This window comes from Meles meles, chromosome 3 (assembly GCF_922984935.1).
Source record: "Meles meles chromosome 3, mMelMel3.1 paternal haplotype, whole genome shotgun sequence".
NCBI lineage: Eukaryota > Metazoa > Chordata > Mammalia > Carnivora > Mustelidae > Meles > Meles meles.
The window spans coordinates 79,086,648-79,108,913 of record NC_060068.1 but is presented as its reverse complement, the minus strand read 5'-3'; the positions used below and the strand labels follow the sequence as shown (position 1 = coordinate 79,108,913).

General features: G+C 42.4%; 1 protein-coding gene across 8 annotated transcripts in view; it reads right to left on the bottom strand.

Annotated features, from left to right (window-relative positions):
• LHFPL2 (LHFPL tetraspan subfamily member 2) overlaps positions 1–22,266 on the bottom strand; it is a 241,859-nt gene that overhangs the window by 106,564 nt on the left and 113,029 nt on the right. For 2 of the 8 annotated variants that reach the window (XM_045998990.1, XM_045998988.1), the window contains one exon: positions 4,491–4,558. The exons of the other annotated variants lie outside the window; for them this stretch is intronic. The gene's annotated coding sequence lies outside the window, so the exon portion shown is untranslated. The remainder of the gene's footprint in view (positions 1–4,490; positions 4,559–22,266) is intronic. 8 annotated transcript variants of the gene reach the window in all.

Genomic DNA, 22,266 nt, shown 5'->3' with positions numbered 1-22,266 from the left:
AAATCAAAGTCAAACATTTAAAAAGAAATTCAATTTGTAAATACTGATTAAATAAATTGCAAAGTAATATTTAACACACCAAATGTGTTAATTTTGTGGGTAAAATGCCAAGCCCAGTTCTTGGCCCTTGCTCTGTATCAGAATCACCTGTAAGACTGGAAAAAGTAAAAAATAAGCCATTACCATGCCCCAAAGATCAAATATGAGGATCCAATACCTCCCCCCAGAAAGCAAGTATGATTTAGGACCGCTTCCCAGAGATTAAATATGGTGACCCACACTGCCCTCCGGAGATCAGGTGGGCCTGGAATGGAGTGGACACAGCCACCAGGCAGGAAGCCAGGCAATAAAGTTTCTAAGCCTGGCTTTTCACTTGCCATGTGACCTTGGGTACAACACATCTCTTCTATGTGTTTCCTCAATTCTAAAATGGAAGCACTGTATCAAATAACAACGAAGTCTCTTCTAGCCTAAGACATATAAATTTTAAAAATTATCTTCTAACCCTAGAAACTTACGTCTCCTTAGTACCACCTATAAACCAGGAGAGGAGGAGACAAATGTACCAAGCGCATCCCAGGGTAAACAAGTAGACTGACTGAACAGGCTCAAAGGATCTGTGTGGGAAACTGAGGAACTGACCATGGACAGAAGGCTTAGAAAGTCACAAAACTCTAAGAACCCTTCCCTCCTTTCCTTTGCCTTTTAAGGAACAGAACAAAAGGAAAGCTGGAAGGGACGTAAGGGACAGTAAGTTTAGCGCATTCCATGAACATCTGTCAAATGTACATCATCCTGTATTACAGAAATAAAAAGGAATAAGAAGATTAAAGTGCAGAGCAACAAGGTCCCTGAACTCCAGGGATTTGTGATGGAATTCAGTGGCTCTCCAGCTACGTATGCATCAGTATCACCAGGCAAGCTTGTTAAAAAATACAGATGTTTGGGTTCCACCAACTCATCCCAAACATAATAAGCCAAGAATTACTAGGATACAGAGCACAGAAATGTTTCTGCTGCTCACCAAAATTTGAGAACCACAAACTAACAACAAAAGCCAATTTTTAGATAATGCCGTAAGTATACTGGCCCCTGAAGGCAACTCTTACTTAATTATGGAGAACAAACACAGGTTCAGACCCAGGTTCCCACACCATGTGCCAAGGTGCCCTGGAGAGTCACAGAGAACTCACAGAGGACGGAGGGGATTCCAATTTCTCAAAGAAAACACAGTGAAGTTTTGGACACTGAACAAATTACTAGTTCACGTTAATTCACAGATTACATTACATGACATCATCCATATGTTTGTGAAAAGGTGGTTTTTGGCTTTTGGGTTTTTTTGTTTGTTTGCAATTCCTGTGATAAAAATTTTATTTGAAAATCAATATTTTTTGTATTACTTGAAAATATTTGAAAGGTTTTTTTCTGAAAATCAATACGGAGAAGAAAAATGTGTGTGGCAGTGTCTACTCTAATTCCAAGGTTTGGCAGCTGTGCAATGTCCAACAAGTAGACACATGATTAGTAAATAATGGTACTTAAGAATGAGACAAATTTTTAAATCTTAAGAGAAAAGCGTGTTTTATTTATAATTTATAGGGCTTACTTCTTCAAATGGCAACTCAGTTATTAGGACATAAATATTTACTAAATTGTTTATGTTTAACTACTTAATAAGCAAAACCATTAGGTGTTTCTTTTTTTTTTTTTTTAGGTGTTTCTTTTGAAAAAATTATCAAGACACTTAAAGCACCATGAAGAGAGAAAATCTGGAAACTTCTGGGTCAATACAACTTTACAATGAGATTGTTTTCACCATACAACTTAATTCACTTGATCAAAACAGATCCAACATTGCATTCTGACAGAGAAAGCATTCTGGAGGAGTTTCAGAATAGTGCTTTTCCAAGTATTCTCAAACGAGAACAATGGATAATCATGAATGTCTATCCACTGATTAGCCAGTAACTTCATAAATTATTTTCTTCCATGTTATATTTCAAATAACATTCCAAAGAAAAACATGGTAAGCATTATCACATTTGTGCTAAGCCTTCAAACATGAGACGTTCCCATTAATGCAAAATTGGAACATACGGACCCCTTGGATAATCTAAGCATGGTTATACCTGGTTTTTCAAGCAACAAGTCATAGGAAATGCTGAGCTCACTGTAACTGTTGGTATCATACTGCTCTCCAGTACTTTTTGGCACAGCAGTGCTATTTGTTTTGTTATACTACACCATTCTTTTGTCCTCCCAAGTGTTACAGATACGGTTTTCTTTTTTAAAGTTTTTAAAAAGATTTATGTATTTATGAGATATAGTGAGCACATGCATATGCATATAGGGGGAGGGGCAGAAAGGGAGGGAGAGGGAGAGAAGCCCAAGGAGACGGCACGCGGAGTGCCGAATTGGGGGCTGGATCCCACAACCCCAAGACCACGACCCCAGCGGAACTAAGAATCTGTTGCTCAACTGACTGACACCCAGGCACCCCACACTTATTTTTCAATTAATGTGAACTGGGTTTTGAGTCTGCCTGTCTATTCAGGGATTCAACGAATAACAAACATTCAAGGCTTACTGCCTAGCCTGGGGATCCTCTCTACTTGTGACCTGGCACAGATGACGCTATCACGGTGAGTGCTTCTGAACCCTCAAATTGGAAATTTTTCAAATTATCCCCCAAATTACTAACAGTTTTTGGAGCTCTCCTTAGGAAAGCCTGGCTCTCTCAGTTGGTAGAGCATGCAACTCTGGATCTCAGGATTGTAGGTTCGAGCTCCACGCTGGGTATAGAGATTACTTAGAAATCAAAGGGAGGAAGGAAGGAAGGAAGGAGAAAGAAAGAAAGAAAGGGGGAGGGAAAGAAGGAAGGAAGGAGAAAGAAAGAAAGGGAGGGAGTGAGGGGAGAGAGAAGGAAGGAAAGAAGGAAGGAAGGAAGGAAGAGAAGGAAGAGGGAGGGAGGGAAAGAAAGGGGGAGGGAGGAAGGAAGGGAAGGGTTAAGGGAAGGGAAGGAGAAAAGCAAAGGAAGGAAAGGAAAGAAAAAAAGAAAAAAGAAAATGCCTGAAAACACAGAATTTCTGAAGAGGCTGTTCAGAGTCAAATCTCTGACTATAAGAAAATTTTAAGTGACAAAGCAAATCTTAATTGTGTCCCTTAACAATTAATCTTTCTCTCAGATAAATAAACAGCAAGCAGTACACTCTTTGGAAAGAACTATTTCCTAGGGAAACAGACATCAAATGATGGGAGATTTTTATTGTGTGAAAATTACACTGAAAGACTAAAGTTGATAGCAATGGACCTACTAAATTCCTAAATAGTTTTGAAAATCTCAAGGGGGAGGTTTTTCACTAAGATGAGCCTTTTAAGACAAAAATTTACAGAGCTGTTCTTGTCAAGCGAGCAGACTGGATACTAATTCTAACGAAGCCCTGTTCTTTCACGTTATGCTCCCAGCATATGGCCATACCAGCTTCACATTAAGAGATAATCAGTAAGCTCTTTCAGGTTGGGGCTGGGGCTGGTGAGAAGTTAAAATTATGACCTGGGTCAAAAGATAACTTCTCTGCTAAATCAGATCATAAAGCTTTCAGAGAGATAAATGACTAATGAATGCATGCAAACAATATACTTACCCTCAGAGAGATATTATTAACAAAATACTATGAAGTTGTTAACTAACATAAACATTCTGACCGAGAAAATACTTTCCACAACGGAATATCAATAGCAGACAACCAGGACAAAGCTCCCTTCTGGCCTGCGTCTGAACCCAACTTTAGCAGTTTAAAGGAAAAAAAAATTCACCAGAACTCCGAAAACACTAAAAAGTAAAAGGAAACAAACGACACTTGACCAGCATGTTTGCCATTTCCCCAATCTCAACACAGGAGTGACCCTGAAGGCCAGGGGGGCACTCGAGTCTGAAAGACCCAGTAACAACAGGCAGAGAAGTCTCTGAGGAAAAACTGTGGAAACACAATGAAGGAGAACAATGCCTACCATTTGGTCTGGTGATGAAAGGCGAAATGAGGTGTCACTTCGGATGATAAATATTTGTGAGGGTAAGGTAACAGAACAGATACCTTTTCTTGAAGCAGTGATGTGGTTTGCCTTGAGATTTATGATGCTGAGGTGATTTTACCATGTTCACAGAACCACCACTGAGCATTCAAATCCCAGAGCAGAGGGTCCCTAGAGTGCAGAGCCATGGATTGTTCCCTGAATTCTTCTGCTCAGAAGAAGTGCCCAGTAGCCACACACATTATTCTCAGGTATGTGTATGAATTAATACTCATGGGCAAGAGTCCCTGTGAGGTAGGCAGACTGCCCAACAGGGAGATGTTGGTTCTTTAGGAACAGATGAGGAAGAAATTTAGTAAGAGTACTGACATCTCTATGTAGCAAACTTATGCCACCCATCAATTCAACAGCACTAGAAGAAAAAAAAAAAAAAACAGAACTTTCCAACCCCTCACCTGTGTTCCACACAGAATAATTAAGTCCCCGTGTTGGCTGCATTCTCACCAGGCTACCCACTAACCTGCTGGAGAAAGAAGAGAAGCCAGAGGCTGGGGAAGAGTGCAGGGAGCTAGTTCTCTGACCCATCAGTCTGCTCCCCAAAAGTCATTTGCCTCAGAGTCTCAGTTCATCATGCAATAGAGACCATCTCATCCCTAGTTAAACACTGCTGAACAATTGTAAATGTCGTGGCTGAACTTCAATATGAAAAAGTCGGTGGGTGGGGAAATGTAACTCTTTAAATTCAAAAAATTAAAAAATTTTAAAAATAGATATTTATTTAAAAAATAAATAAATAAATAAATAAATAAACAAATAAATAAAAGTAGATATTTATGTAGAAAACACATAAACACCCTCCCCATACACACACATTTAGACTCTTGAAAAACACTGATGGAGTATGTTCCAAATTTAAGAGAGGTTCCACTGGGGGCCCCTGGGTGGCTCAGTTGATGAAGTATCTGCCTTTGGCTCAGGTCATGATCCCACGGTCCCAGACTGAGCCAGTGTCAGGCTCCCTGCTCAGTGGGGAGTCTGCTTCTCCCTCTCCCTATGCTGCTCCCCCTGCTCATACGTGTGCATGTTCTCTAATAAATAAATACTATCTTTAACAAACAACAGCAACAAAAGGTTCCATTGAAATTTCCAGAAAAGGAAGGCCTACCCAATACATACTCTGGAGAGAGGATGTCACGTCATCGATCCCAAAATACACACATGGTTAAAAGGGATGATGATGGCAATGAAGAAGGGATATAAGAAAAAAAAATATTAAGGCCCACATGATGTTGATGCTTCTTTAACTTTTTAAAATTAGGTGGCTATAAGACAGAAAGATTTCTATTAATGTCACAGGAAAGGAGAAGATGCAAGATTTTCTTACAATACCCAAACAAGTTAAAATTTTCATCCACCACCTTCTCTAAAGGCATTTTATTCAAGCTAAGGAAATAGGATTGAAAGGAACACATCCTTCTCAAATTCTACTTTTATTACCCAAACAGAAAAAGTATAATGCCAGAAAAAATGGTATGTTTCCTGCATAGAGATAGCTGATATTCTTTTTTTAATGTTTTTTAAAATATTTATTTTAAAAGAACATGAGTGGGAGGGACAGAGGGAGAAGGAGAGAGAATCTTAAGCAGACTCCACACTGAGCGCAAAACCGGACACAGGGACCCATCTCAGGACTGTGAGATCATGACCTGAGCCAAAACAACAGTTGGGTGTTCAACCAAATGCTCCACCCAGGTGCCCTGGGATGGTTGATATTCTTATTAGATTTGTTCTTTTATTTGTTCTTGAAGAAAAAGCTTTGGCCCTGGGGCCAGGGGTGGAATCACAGAAACCCTTGACCATATCCACTTATATACAAACCTGAGAATGAGCGCATTGCAAGAACCAACCCCGAGGAGAAGAACGCCGACCCAGAATTCAGTCAACACACCCAAGAAGCATCCTAGAGCCCAAGGACTTTGGGGAACAACTTGCCAACACTGCATAAACCCAACTCAGAGGCCTGCTACCACAGGGCCCCCCGGTCAGAGCAAATCATGACATCTCTCCACTCACTGAGCATCCAGTACCAGTGAGGCCTAGGCCAAGTGATGGCTCTGCAGCACAGTACTGCAGTTAGAGCTCACCATCACCCACAACGAGGCAGGGGCTAGTACATGCACAGTAGGAAGCTGGAGGTTCGGAGGAGTAAAGCAGCCGATGTGACCCCATGGCTGGCTAAGTGCGCAGGCTGGGCTCTTCAGCACCACACTGAACTCACTTATTGACCAACCGACAGCACACCAAGTCTCACTGTAGGTATCTGAAAACTTGGTCTCTTGCCAGTCAAAATGTTTCCAATCTCAGAGACAATTCTTTTCGCTTGTGGTCAATTTCCCCTTTCTTAGAGCATCTCTTCAGAGGACCCTTGAAGTAGGAATATGGAACAAGAGCGACATGAGGCCATATTCTTTACCAGGGATTTCTCTCAGGGGAAATACATCCTTAAGAAGAACGCTGAGGTGTGTGTGGGGGTGTGTGCAATCTACTTAAAGATGTTTGCAGCAAGGGCATCTGTGTGGTTCAGTCGGTGTCATGTCCACTACTGATTTCAGCTTAGGTCACGATCTCAGGGCGGTGGGATCAAATCCTGCATTGAGCTCCGTGCTTAGCAGGGAGTCGGTTTGAGAGTCTCTCCCGCTCCCTCCCAGCTTGGGCGCATGTGCACGTGCTCTGTCTCCCTCTTTTTCCTTCTCAAATCTTAAAAAAAAAAAAGTTTGCAGCAGGATTATTCATAACAGCCTCAAAAAGAAAAGAGTATGAATGTCCTATATATGGGGCTAGTCAAGCACGCCATGACACCTAAAATGATTAAATGCTAAATGGACTATTCAAAATGAGAATGTGGTTAATGCAGCTATAGGGAATGTAAAATTACAATAACGTTCAATATTTTAAGTGCAATACTATGTACCCACCACTGAAAACCATTTAATAGTCCCACTCGGATACAATTTCAGAACCTAATCAGAAAGTGATATGTGAGAATTCAATCAACCACAGTTTGTTACGGTAGTTTAAAGCTGCTAAAGAAATATAAACGATAGAAAGTCAAAACAGAGACCAATAATAGGTTGCCATGTGATCAGAGAAACTTATATTCATGCCAACATCACATACACATTCAGTCATGGAAGTTAACTTTTTTAAGATTTTCATTTTTAAGTAATCTCTATACCGAACGTGGGGCTCAAAACCACAACCCTGGGATCAAGAGCCGCATGCTCCGCTGACTGAGCCAGCCAGGGGTCCCCAATTTCTTGATCTCTGTTATTAAAATACCTGTCTACTCTATGGCTTTTTTTTTTTTAAGATTTTATTTATTCATTTGACAGAGCTCACAAGTAGGCAGAGAGGTAGGCAGAGAGAGAGGAAGGGAAGCAGGCTCCCTGCCGAGCATAGAGCCCGACGCAGGGCTTGATCCCAGGACCCTGGGATCATGACCCAAGCTGAAGGCAGAGGCTCTAACCCACTGAGCCACCCAGGCGCCCCTACTCTATAGCTTTTTTTAAAAAAAGATTTTATTTATTTATTCATGAGAGACAGAGGCAGGCACAGAAGGAAAAGCAGGCTCCCCACAGAGCAAGGAACCAACGTGGGACTTGATCCCAGGACCCAGGATCACAACCTGATTAATATTAATAATTCATTAGTAATATTAATATTAATAATATGTAATAAATAATAATAATTAATAATTATATTAATATATAAGGCAGACACTTAACCAACTGAGCCACTCAGATGTCCTACTCTACAACATCTTGAAAGCTGGCTTTTAAAATAAAGTCAACAGTCTCCCCAGGGAGGGGAAGGTATGAGATTCTGTATCAGTGCTGCTCAGGAAACAGTTCCTTTAATCTTGGTTATTTATTTCAGTCTTTGCATTTATGAACTCTCTAAATCCCTTTTATTTAAATTGTAGCACTAAGCCTAGGATTAAAGATTCAGTGAATTTTCTGATAGAATGTGCTTAACTGTATTGTATGTCTAGGCCATGTGCTTACAACAGTTTTGTACTTGAGTAATTTGCTAAATGAACCTGTACGAAATAATGTGTCTGGAAATTCACCTTTTAAAATGTGTTTTATCAGAAAATGGAACAGGAGGTTTCTATTACTTCTGGTAAGAAAAGGATATCCAGCCCCATTGTGGACTTTGTATGTGTTAACAGGCTCCGAAGCCAGGAGACAGAAGCCATGGCATGGCTGGGTTTCAATTATGTCTTCAACTGTACTAGGAAGAGGAGTTTAATGAGAAGTATTTCAGGGCACCTGGGTGGCTCAGTGGGTTAAGCTTCTGCCTTTGGCTTGGGTCATGATCCTGGAGTCCTGGGATCGAATCCCGCATAGGGCTCTTTGCTCAGCAGGGGGCCGGCTTCTCTCTTTCTCTCTGCATTTCTGCCTACTTGTGATCTCTCTCTGTCAAGTAAATAAATAAAATCTTTAAAAAAAAAAAAAGAAGTGTAAGTATTTCAATTAACCGTCCATAAGCTGACAAGAGCAAATCTTCTACAGGACAACCAGGTAATCACGCAACTTTGAGCTCTGTCAGGTGTTAGGAGAAGAAAAGCACTAATACATGGCCCAGCCTCTGAACAGGAGGACATGTATCTGGGAAAGAGATGGCACCACAGGGTCCTTAGCCATTCCAGTAACCTGTTTCACGGACCCCTTCTCCATGCTGTAGGCTGTCAGTCCTTCCTGCCATCACCCTTCAAAACACTCACCAGGATTTTTAGGATCTTTTACATAATCATTACCACCACTTTGACCATGATACTACCTATGCTGGACAGAATTCAGACAAGTCACCTTATGACACACTTGGTTTCTACAATAAGCAAAAATCATAGAAAAGGCAGTGCCTTTATGCTTCTATTTTAAGGTAACAATTTTAACAAAATCATCTTTACTGACTCACCTCCTCCTTTGATCTGTCACAAATTTACCTGAGGAACCAAGACATAATAGCCTGTATATCAGTTGTCTTCAGATTAATCAGTTCCACATCTCAGAATTCCCCCAGAATTTAATATAATGGAAAAATTAATCATTTATGCATGGTATTGTCAGCAGACAATATTAATTACCTTACGTTTACCATCTGGTTTGAGGTCCTTCCAGTTTTCACATTTGCTCTTTAACTCTCACAACCCCTACATACAGTGAAATCCCTTTAGTTGGCCACACTGGCAAATACATTTTACAAAACCAACATCTCCGATATGAGCTCTGATGAAACAATAACAAAACGAACTGGGTGTCATCAACAAAAGTCCTGTCTGTCCTAGGACACGTAACTTAATTCAACTCAACTAATACTTACCAAATGCCTGCCATGCCCTACTCAGGCAATGTGCTGAGTCCGGCTTCTTGAAGGAAACAAAACCACAACATAAAAAATTTAACCACCTTATGTATGTCCCCAAACATTAAAAAAAAGAAAAATAAAAACAAAATGTGGTCCATGATATCCACAAGTCTGGCAACTCTCATTTAAAAAATTTTATGGCCCCTTTACACTCCGTATGCCTGGCAACCATCTGGTTTCAGAAGAGTATCTCTAGAAGCAGCCACCAGGGACGGGGCCATGAATTGCTGCTCCGAGCTATTTAATGTACAAGACAGAAATGTATTAAATGGCAATGAAGGAGTAATTACTAAATGGTTCCCCTGGGGCTCAAAGAGCCAGTAATTAACTACCATTTACTACACTAAGATTGTGAGTTATTAAATGGCACTAAAGGAACAGTCCATTAAATGGCACCTTAGTGTCCTGAAAGAGTCATTGCCATACAACTCAGCACCAGTACGCTCAGACACTGGGGGAATCCGCTGTTTGCTGGAAAACAATGTGCACTGTCACCCAGTACCAGCTCCAGCCAGAACCCCAATATGTGGTTAGACAGCTGATCACGTACTTCATTCAGTGACCCCTCCGAGAAGTCCCTGGCATTCATTCCGCCTGCAGCCTGAGCGCAGGGAGTGACAAGACCACAGCCCCACTGAGTCTATCACAGTCCTGTCTCTGGTACCAATTCACACCCAAAGTTGTGGTGAATCTTTTCACAAAGGTTTTATAGTCTAACATGAACAAAGAACATTTATTTATTTATTGAACAAAGAACATTTAAAAATAAGTCATGATCTAATTACAAATAAAATTTTGCCATATTCACTGTGCCAAACTCCTCTAAAATGTCTTTTTTGTGCCTCCTACTCACTCTCCTCCTCTTGGTTCCCATTTCTCGTTCCCATTTTATTCGAAGTTAGCCCCATTCCCTAGCCATTCCTTTCTTCTAGTTAGTGAAGTTACTCCCAGCCTTTTAAATCAAAATTCAACAGGAAAGTCTATCCCCTCTAGAAGGCTTTACCTGATGAGGAGACAAGCCACTGAAAAACTCTCCCAAACTACTTTGAAATCATTCCCTCAAAATCCAAATAAGTTTAAAAAGAAAACTAAGTTGAGGCACTTTGGTTGGCTCAGTCAGTTAAGCATCCAACTAAGGCTTGGGTTATGATCTCAGAGACATGAGATCGAACCTGGCATCAGACTCTGCACTGAACGTGGAGTCTGCTTCAGATTCTCTCTCTCCCTCTACCCCTTCCCTGCTCCTTCTCTCTCTTAAAAAAAAAAAAACAAAAACTGAGATGGTGTTATTTTTTTTCCCTAAGCTAAAGCTGCCTCCATCTTCTTATTGCAATAGTCTCAACAGGGGAAAATCTACCTTTCGTTGATCTATGGAACACCCAGTCAAAGGATGTTAAACGTAACCAATGTTAAACATTGAATCACTCTGGCCTGTAAAAGAATACACACTACAAAAGCATTTTAAGATGATAGATGATAGCCCTATCATTAGATGAACTCAAGAAAGTGTGAAAGAAAGATAAGCAATTAACCAATGAACTGGTCAAAGTTTCAGGTGACACAGAGGATGGAGAGATGAGATCAAGGAGATAAAGTTCAAAGAGGTGGAACAACAGGTCATTAATCACATGGGTCTGTGGAAGTTTCCCCAGACTGAAACAAATGGAGAACACATTCTAGAAGAAACCAGAGACAAGTCATGAAAGTGGTGCTTCCATTGAAGAAAGGCTGGAATATTCACCTTCAAATAAGAACTCAAGAGTTATTTTTTTAAATCCCTATCGGATTACAAAGTCAAATCTGCTACTTTGTCAAAAGCTCTCTGGCAAAGTTTTAGAAGCAATATGAAAGGACAGAGCTTGACAGATTGCCACAAGAGAGACTGAAAAAGGGCACTGGCCTTAACTGCATAACCTCCAATATGATGATTAATCACGATCAAAGTCAAAAGACATTTCTATGTAGGAGCCTAGGGCAGGCTGCCCCAAATGTACAATGCCATACTGATTATTCTGAACTGAAGCTACCTGCGAAACAGCCAGTGTAAGGACACTCAAACCTTCCCCTGTCCCCCGGAATGTGGGAAATAAACCTCCCGTATGAAAGGTGCCCTCCCTGGACCAAGTAGTGAAAAGACCTTCTTGTCACCAAAGAGGGGGACTTTAAAGATGAGACAGCTATAAAAACAAACTAGGTTACTTTTTTACTCATCTATTACCTTAGCCCAAATTCCAATTAGAATAATTTTCTAATTGAAAAAAAAAAAAAAAGAATAATTTTCTAATTGAAGCTCCCAAACATCTGTTTTCTTTACCCTGTCAATTCCCCGCCAATTTGTTATCTCTTTGTCTAAAATGTTTAAGATCTGCCTGACTTTGGTCATTTGCTTGGGTCCCAATTTCATTATCGGGCCTCTGTGCACACATAATAAAACTTGGGTTTTTCTCTCCTATTAATTTGTCTCATGTAAAATTTAATTCTCAGTGCAGCTAGAAGAACCTACTGAGGAAAATTTCTTCCTCCCATTTAACTGCATACTAGAATGATGTAAGGGAAAATACAGACTGGATATACATTTTAGGTTCTTAACCAGTGAAGCTACATCCACCATTAAACCTTCCCTTAATTAGTTATCCAAAGTCCATTTGCCAAGGGAAAAAAAAATGGTAAGAGTTCGGGAAAATTAATCATTTAAAATACATTAAAAGAACAGCATTAAAGAAAGTCAGCAACAGGTTTCCTTCATGATGGGACAATAAAAATGGTTCAACATTTCTGTAGGTAGTCTGTCAGACTGCGTGAAAACCCAAAATAGTTATTATATTGTGACTTAGTAGTTCTAACCCATTTATCCTGTGAGACAATTAGAGTGGTACAAGGATGTTTAATGAAGCATTATTCATAACAGGGAAAATGTTCCATCTTTAAGAGACCAGTTAAATAAATCAGAGCACATTCGCACAATGGCATATACATCAGATATTTTAAAAGGAGGAGTCTAAATTTACTGACATGAAAAGACCACCACAATCTATTGCGAAGAAAAAAATGAGAACAATGCCTTATAATATGATCTCATATTTAAGGTTGTAAGTTATACATATGTGCATGGTGATCCTAAAACATAAGGGCAATAATTATCTTTAGAAGGTAGGTACTTGGCATGGTTTGCCCTTTACTTGTACTTTTATATGTTGTTTAATCCCTTCAAAAGGGCATTTCTTTAAATAAGGGGGGAAAAACACAGAAAACTAAGTTTCTTTATATGGGGAGTGGAATCACAGATAGATCTACATTTTTTTTTTTTAAAGAACCTTTTTCTAGAGAGACTAACACTCCTCCTTTAATATAGAATGAAAATTCACTGTTGTCCATCAGAAGCTCGGGAGAGGAGCTGGCCTGAGCCACAGGCTGGGCGAGCAGATCCCAGTGTAACTGGAATCGACGACTCAGACTGCCATGGACAGAGCTGGCAGAGAGACCGTCCGTGGTCCACCTGCCTCCTCATTAGCACATGCTCACTTTCCTGCTCTGGGACTTTGGGAGAGGCACTGTGGGACAGCAGGTACTGGCTCAGAAAATGCCAGCTGGGCCCTCTGGACTCAGCCCGTGGACCTGAGCGGGGAATCGCTAAAGGCTACTTCACCGGAAGGAGGAGGGGGGATAGAGAAGACGAGCAGTGCTGGGCCTGCTCCACTTTCCCACAGAAGCAGCCAAGTGGCCGCTGGGAAAGACAGTCTGGTTAAGATCAGTAGGCATGCCCACCAGACACTGGCAAGATTCCACCGAGAAGCAAAGAGTTGAAAGCACCAGTTAAGAGGTCCCTAAGAGGCCCAGTGTGGATCCAGGAGAGCAGTGTGCCCTGGAGGAGGTGTGGGGAAGACAGCACTGAGCATATAGCAAGACCACTGTGGGCTGACGCAAACAAAGGCTTTCAAAGAGGAACTCAGCCAGGGCCTAAATTCCTGTTCCTTGTCAGTCTCTACACCCAGACAGGCAGAGAATTGTTATCTGGCCCCCGCCCACGGAGCTTCTGGGCTTCCTTCTCAGTGACATACCACAGCCTGAGGAGGTGATGAGGAGCTGAGTCTGGAGCCAAAGGAGGCATGCCAGAGGCCTGGGGCAAGAATGTTTCAGGCAGGGGAAATGGCCCTGCTGAGGGCCTCTAGTGGGACAGGAGCTTGGTGGCTAAGGAAGGACCAGAAAGACAAGTCTCGGGGCTAGGGCGGAAGGAGCACAGAGAAAGCCAGAGTTGGGGCTGGTGATGCTGGCAGGATGTGTCTTGACAAGGAATTTGGTTTTTATCCCTAGTGCAACAGGAGAAGAGTGGAAGATTTTAAGTGGGGTGCGAATGTAGTTGAATTTGTAGCCCAATTCACATTTTTAACAATCCTGGCAGCCACTGTGTGTATGTCATGGATCATGTGGGAGGTCAAACGTTTCGAATTTTACTTAAAATCTATTGTTAAAACTCAGAATGTATTGAGGACACAAAGCAATCTTTTTCTAATCCATTTCCCCATGGGTGGTACACACAAGCTCCTAGAAGGCACACTCCCACACTCCTTAAAAACCCACAGTACATTGGAAGATGGTCTTTTCTAGGGAATGGATTTCTCTCTGAAACAACTTAACGGCAATTTTAACTGGGGTGTTTCTCCTCCAAAAGCAAAACAGAAGAAAACAGGAAGACAGAAAAAATATACAGTTGATCCTTGAGCAATTCAGGGGTTAGGGGTGCTGACCCCTGTGCAGTCAAAACTCTACATGTAACTTTCGACTCCCCAAAACTCGACTACTAACAGCCTACCCTTGACCAGAAGCTGTACTGAAAACAGAGTCAATACATATTTTTTTGTCATATGCATTATACACTGTATTCTTACAATAAAGTAAGCTATAGAATAAAGTGTTACTAAGAAAATCATAAGGAAAGAATATGTTTACAGTACTGTACTGTACTGTGTTGACTGAAAAACCACGTTAAGTGGACCCAGCCATTCAAACCCAGGTTGTTCAAGGGTCAACTGTATTCTTTTATAGCAAAGGGCTGTACTTTCACTAGATATTTTGTTACCAATTAATGCAAAGTTAGCTGTTCATTGACAGGGGAGCACTTCCTACTATCCCCTTACTATTCAAACTGATACTGTGAAAACATTTCCTCTCAGATTAAAGAGATTTTTTTTAACTAGTTTAATAATGATATGGAAATAGAAAAATCACCCTAATCTTTTGCAAAGATTTTCCCTTAGAAAGGAAAGATAGGAAAATAGCCACTAAAGCAAATGTTTAGTATAGAGTATGATTTGCATCTTTTAGAACTGGAATGCCTTTATAGAATCACTCCTCCAGAACAGTATGGAGACTCCTGAAGAAATTAAGAATAGAGCTTCCCTATGACCCTGCAATTGCACTGCTGGGTATTTACCCCAAAGATACAGATGTAGTGAAAAGAAGGGCCATCTGTACCCCAATGTTTATTGCAGCAATGGCTACGGTCGCCAAACTGTGGAAAGAAACAAGATGCCCTTCAACGGACGAATGGATAAGGAAGATGTGGTACATATACACAACGGAGTATTATGCCTCCATCAGAAAGGATGAATACCCAACTTTTGTAGCAACATGGACGGGACTGGAAGAAATTATGCTGAGCGAAATAAGTCAAGCAGAGAGAGTCAAGTATCATATGGTCTCACTTATTTGTGGAGCATAACAAATAACATGGAGGACATGGGGAGATGGAGAGGAGAGGGAGTTGAGGGAAACTGGAAAGGGAGATGAACCATGAGAGACTATGGACTCTGAAAAACAACCAGAGGGTTTTGAAGGGGCGGGGGGCGGGGGGGGGGGGAGGTTGGGGAACCAGGTGGTGGGTAATAGGGAGGGCACGTACTGCATGGAGCACTGGGTGTGATGCCAAAACAATGAACACTGTTATGGTGTAAATAAACAAATAAACGAATTAAAAAAAAAAAAGAATCACTCCTCCAAAACTCATGAAAATATGACTACTATTTATCTAGAGTCTTCTGCTAAACAGTTAAAGTGCTTTACAAATATCATCTTCATAATAACCCCATAAAGAGAGGAGAGTTTGCTATAAAAGTTCATTGGGCGTGAAAACTTGGCTCAGTTATTCAACAGCTTGATCCAAAAGCAATTATTAAAATTAATTTTTAACAGCAACAAAAATAATTTGGCTGAAAGAGTAAACTAATAAGCAGTCAACTAGTTACCCATGGAACATTTCCTCTATACAAAGGCTGTCATTCGTTACCCCAGTACCCAGAATTACTTCTATGAAACCAGCTCCTTTAAACTGCAATAGCCCAGAGGACCCGTGTCAGGGGCTGTCCTGAAAGAACTGGACTCCATTTTATAGTAGCACTTGGTCCTACATTTCAAGTGCCCTTACGTGTGGCACCAAATGAGCTGGGTAAACAGTGATTTCCTAATGAATTAATGCTGAGCAAAAGAACCATCCTTCATTGTGCATGTGGGACAGTCCACTAATTGCTCAAGAACATAACAGATTCATCCCAGCCTCTCCTTCCTGGCAAGCTCCCCATGCACACACCTGGCAATCCTGAGGTCTTCCTGGCAGATAAAACCCAGAAAGGATGGGGTAGCTCTGTGGAGCAAGCAGTTGTGCACGGATGTACTTGCTGGTGCAAAATGCCAACTGCCATAAGCCCTTTTCCAGATTCTGAGGAGCAGAGGCCACAGGAAGGAGGTCAAGTCCATGGAATCTACTACTTGGAGGTCAATGCCTCCTTTGCCAGCCTTCTACCTCCACTGTGGGCTATTTTTCTCTTTAGCCATGGGCAAGTTCACCAGATGAGAAATGAACGTAGCATAAAGGCAGCTGGTTTTGTAAGATTAGAGCCTTAAAACAAGCACTCAGTTTTCCTGGGTCTTAAATCCAGGATTATCTGATATACCCTAGAGGCAAACAGAAGTGACCAGACCTGGGAAGAAGCCTTCCCCGACTCTTCACAGCATGGCATGGTGAAAAAAGTATTCATAGTCCTCCTTTGCCACCTCCTACTTGTATTATTTACACGAGTGACTTATATTCACTGAGCCTCTACTGCCTCCTCTGTTAAATGGGTCTAATACCCTCACAGGGAGGCTGTGAAGATGAAATATGCTAATTAATGTGCAATGCCTGGCGTAAAACAGATGCTAATTATTGCTCTCTTCTGTTAGCATGAAGTCAACCTCCTCCTGTTTTCAGTGATTTCCATCATTTTCTGCTTGCTGCTACTCTCAGCGGCAAATTTTTTAATCCATTCGAAATGGACTATCCATACCTACTTCACACTAACAGAAAAGCCAGAGTAGTGATTTAAAATCAGCTTTGGCTCAAGCAGAGCTGTGGTCAAAAACCCACTTGTACTACTTATTAGCTGTATGATCCTAGGAAAGTTTATGTAACCAGTGACTCAGTTTCATCAAATGCAAGATGGGGACATTAACATCACTAAGATAACTGCAAGAAGTAAACAGCTGCCTTTGTCAGAGAGCCCTGGTCAGTATCCTTCCTATGATCTAAGCACCCTAAGCAAATGTCACTTCATAACAACACTTCCTTTGCTTGGTCATGAGACACCAGACAGTAGCCCACATGAGTTGAAGAATAGACTTTAGAAATAATGTTTGCTGACTGATGTTGATTTGGGTGTCCATGCTATATTTGAAATATCAGCAGATGACAGGGCTTAGCTCTAAATTTTAAAAGCCTTTGTGGGTAAAATATCCCTGAACAGTCCTGGCCCTGAATCTTCGTCTGGACATACTCAATGGCCCTGGGAGCATGGGCCTGGTGTGCCCCGGCACATAGAGAAGAACCAGGACTACTTCCAGCCAGCCCCTTAGGAAGCAGGGTCCGGTGGGGAAATGCTACTAGAACAACTCTACCCACCTTTTCTGGCCAGTGAGTCTCCTCACATCTCCCTCTGGGTCTCAGAAGGGGGGGAGACAGCAACAAATTTCCTTCTTCCCCATACTCTGAGCATCTGGCTAAAATCCATTCACTTTACAGAAAGAATCTACTTTAGAAGTCTACCTCTAATATTAGAAAAGCCTTCCTTTTTTTTTTTTTAAGATGTTATTTATTTATTTTACAGAGAGACAGCGAGAGAGGGAACACACAAGCAAGGGAAGTGGGAGAGGAGCCAGATGTGGGGCTCAATCCCAGGACCCTGGGATCAGGACCTGAGCCGAAGGCAGAGGCTTAACCAACTGAGCCACCCAGGCATCCCTGGAAAAACAGTCCTAAATCAGACTATTACAAAAGCTTCTCAGTGTCTGGAACACAAACCTAATGTCTTCTATTGCAAGACTCTACCCATTTTATTGGAAGTCTTTCAGAAATACTCTAAAATTATTTTGTTATAGTTGAACTTAAAAGTGTGGTGAAATCTATATGAGCTCTACAAATATAAAAATATGACCACCGATACAGCTCATGGTTAGAAAAAGGAAAAAAAAAAAAAAGACTAAAAGATTCAGGCATAGGGAGATGGTCTTGGGATCCATTAGAATGATACTTCATCAAGAAGATACAATTATTGAGTATATTTAAAATATGCCCAGTATTGACCCATCTGATCATCACAAAAATAAAAACTCCAATTCACAGATGAGGGGACTGAAGCAAAGAAACTAACTTTCCAAAGATCCCCCAGCTGTGTAAACGTCCGAGCTGGTTTCAAACCCTGGCAGTCTGGCTCCAAAGCCTGGGCTTTTAACCACTCTATTCTTAGTCATAGTTTATAAATCCAAGTTCAAGACTCCTTCTCCATCATAATTTGCAGAAGAGCCTTTGCATTCCATCTACAACGTGGGCAGTATTAACATTTCAGAAGTGATTCCCAGGCAGGCATTTAGGATCCCGTAAAGCCTGACCCCTCCCAGATCCATATGGAGACAGGAGGGGAGGACAGGAGTCAACCCTGCCCCTACTAAGAACCATTACAGTAAACAGAAAAGGAAATCAAAAGAACATCAGGAAAATTTAAACGAGAAATGGCTGTTAGAAAGCAAAGGAAGATAAAGAAATGAGAGACAAAGGGAAGACACACACCAGAGTTCCTCCCTTTTCCTGCATTGTTCAACTGGTAATTAGACTAAAACAATCCAAACTTCTGAGAAGTCATCAGGACTGGGCAGCTAATAGAGAACTGTTCTCTGAAAACAAAACCATATATGGTAGGCATTCCTAATCTGTTCTTTCATAAACTCTAAATCCAAGATTTCAAATTAACTTATGACCCGCCAGACAATCTTCTTTCTACAAATCTGACCTCCTGGTGGAGGCATGGTGAAAGCCCTCAACTGCATTCAGCCTAATCTATGAGAACTCAGGTGGTCCCAGAATAGAAAACTGAATTTGGATTCAAAACCTGGTTGCTATAATTAGTAAGATCCTATATGCTGACAAGGGGACCACTCATTTGGCTCCAAAAATACACACAGCCAAGAAAGTCGAGCTCATGGATACACAAGAAACAGAACACCCACGTTCCTTCCTCAGGCTGCCCTCACTCCTCTACCATCAGATGGGGCTCGATCCTGGGGAGACCATCCAAAGGCAACTCCCCTAGCTGACTACAGAGAGGTTTACCTCTGCAGAGCTGGGGTTCGGATGTGGGATTTGAAGTGCCCCGTGATGCTTATGCTTCTAAAACTCCCAACACCTGCCATATAGTTACACTGTTTCCTCCACCACCGACTTGCCACTCCTCCTCCTTCATTCTGCCCTCTACTCTCTTTCCCCTTCTTCCATCCCTTGGCAAATCCAAATCTCTTTGTCCAGACTTCCTTTGTAACTACCCTAACAATGGCTTGATTCTGAGAACATACTACACAGAAATCACTAAAGTCAGTACGGGATTTTGGCAAGAATTCCAAAGCAATCATATCCAGATTTCAGAAAACCATGCCAGAAGATGATCAGCTCCCCTGATCTCTGGGCTGTGTACTGACATGGCCCAAAGAGAACAGGAAAGGAGGAGGATGCAGGGGACCTTAACAACGCCCCCTAGGGAGGTCTCATTTACTGGGGGCAGTCCTTCACAGTCTTGGCAGAAAACAACCACAGCTCTCCTTGCATATTACAGCCAACAATACCCCGTGTTAGCCGGCCTCTTCTCGCTGACATCTGCATGAACAGTGACATCCCTGGAGCTCCACGCTGCTAACAAGCTGGACTTGTGTGCATTTTGGCTTCCATCTGCAAAGAGGCAGCTTCCTTGGCCCACCTGCCCTCGTTCAGGAGAAGCCATCCCTGCACATGGGCTGTTAATTCTGATTTTCTTTTCTTTTTTTTTTTTTAAAGATTTTATTTATTTATTTGACAGAGATCACAAGTAGGGAGAGAGGCAGGCAGAGAGAGAGAGAGGAGGAAGCAGGCTCCCCGCCAAGCAGAGAGCCCGATGCGGGGCTCGATCCCAGGACTCTGGGATCATGACCTGAGCGAAAGGCAGAGGCTTTAACCCACTGAGCCACCCAGGCGCCCCAATTCTGATTTTCTTGAGGCACATCCTGGCTTCTGGGAGAGCTCCCTCTGCGGGCCTCAAAATGTGAAGTGTCAAGTCTCCTCTGGTGATGGTCATAACGCTATTTTCAGGCTTTCTTAAAAGTGCCAGGCACGGCACATTTACAAGGACACTATTAGATCTCTTGTAAGAGAGGAGTTCAAATAACTGTGTATTTTTCTTCCCTAAGCAGCTAAACATAAAGAATATTCTGTCAGTTATATACCGAAAGTGCGATTTTTACAACCTACATTTTAATGCTGTTCATCTCTAGGAAACATACCTTTTAGAGTGCCTACAACCCCAGTTCAGGATTCAGGACCAACTGATCTAATCTTCTAAGAGCTGGAAAGCTCCTTCAACGTGTGCACTTCTTTGGGCCTTGGGACATCAGAGCAATCACCTGGGATAAAGCACCCAATGAAGGCAAAGGCTCTGACCCTAACCTCCAGGTTAAACCAGAGCAACTCCGCATTTGTTGAATAGTTGTTATTATTAAATGTATTTATCAAAATTACAACATTCAGTTACAGTTTGACAGACTATGCCAGAGAGGCATTAAAGTCTGTCAGCCAGTAGGTGAGGCAAAACATGACCATGATAACCCGGAAAAGTTCTTCAGGAGGAGCAACAAACCATTATCTCAAGAAGCTTCTAGAACAAGTGTTTCAGTAGCACACTAGATGAGACGACTGATTTGTTTGTTTAGGGATCATTTAAAACAACAACTTTTTAGAGTGTTTCACATTTTGTGGGTCAGGAATTTGGACAAGGAGCAATTTGGGAGATGCCTCCACTGCATGGGACAAGATCAGAGGAGGCACATGCAGTGGGCTAGTCTGCAGCATGAAGGTGGCTTCATTCCCGTTTCAGCCGGGAGGGATGGAAGGCTGACTTCAGCGGAGACTCTCCACTGAAGCACCTGCCACAGGGCAGACCTCTCCTCAGTGGCAGCTCAGGGCTGGAAAAGCAGTGTTCCTGCAGACAGGCCAGAAACTGCATGACCTTCTCTGACTTAGCCTCAGAAGCCCCATGAGGACACTTGCTGTCCTATCTGACTGGTTAGAGTGGGGACAAGCCCACCTAGATTCAAGAAGGTGAACCTTGTTTTAAAATCCAGATGCTACCCAGGCACCTGGTATAAAACAGAATTCAAAGACCCTGAGGTAAAGGTAATGCACTGGAGCCTGGATGCAAACACTCAGAATTGTTTGTTTCAGGGGCTGAGCCTGACAAAAAGGAAGCACAGTGATTGCTTTTCAAAACACTAATCAAAAACGGCAGGGAAACAGCCTCGATGGCACGATCCAAACTTGATAAACAGACCTGAGGTTGAGAAACTGGCTATGAGCCCTATTACTAAGAAATTCTGACCTGACAAGGCAGACGTTTGTGTAACTGGACGAATCCCTCTTCTCTATGGCTTTGGCCTTTAGAAACTTCCAGGACAGATTTCACTGAGGCTGCCTTCCCTTGAGAAGTAAATCCCTAAGGCTTCATACCCCTCACCTCTGAGTCACCCCCTGCACTTCACACTGCCTTTTTTATTTTCTCTTACTCACTCAATCATCCTCATAAAGGCAAGAGGATGTGTGAGAGGACCTTGACCCGAGACCACTTGAGGGAACCACCAACAGAGAGCACCTCGGAGCACTCTGTCACAGCAGCAGTTCTCAGCCAAGACAAGCTGGCCCTCCCCGTCCTCGCCCCAGTGCGTCTGGCTGCTCACCATCCTACAAGGCATAGAACAGCCCCACAACAAGGAACTATCCCCCACAAAACGTCAAGAGCCCCAAGGCTGGGCAGCCCTGCTGGAAGGGACACACTCTGCTGGAACAGACGGTTGGGCAGACTCATGGTAGAGCCCTCGTGATCTCTCCCTCTGTTTTTGAACCATGCACAGACGGCTGACTGACTTTCTAGGGGCTAAATGGATCCACGGATTCACAGCCCCTCTCTCAGTAGTGGCACCTGTGCCCTGTGGGAGGGTCCTGTCGTCTGTCATCCCCCAGCAGGACGATGGCAGCAGGGACACAGACATGGCCTAGGCTGGCCAAACACGCCTTCGCCCTCTGCCACCTGTAGCTCTGACAGCACTGATAACTGCCTGCCTGTCCCCGGGGAGCCGCTCTCTCCTCCCCTCTCTCGTCCACTCTTCCACACCCTGCTCTGTGTGTGGCGGTCTTACTCTGCTTTCGCTTACAAATCAAAGGCTGTCCACTTACCAGACAGAAAACACCATTTATAAACTCTT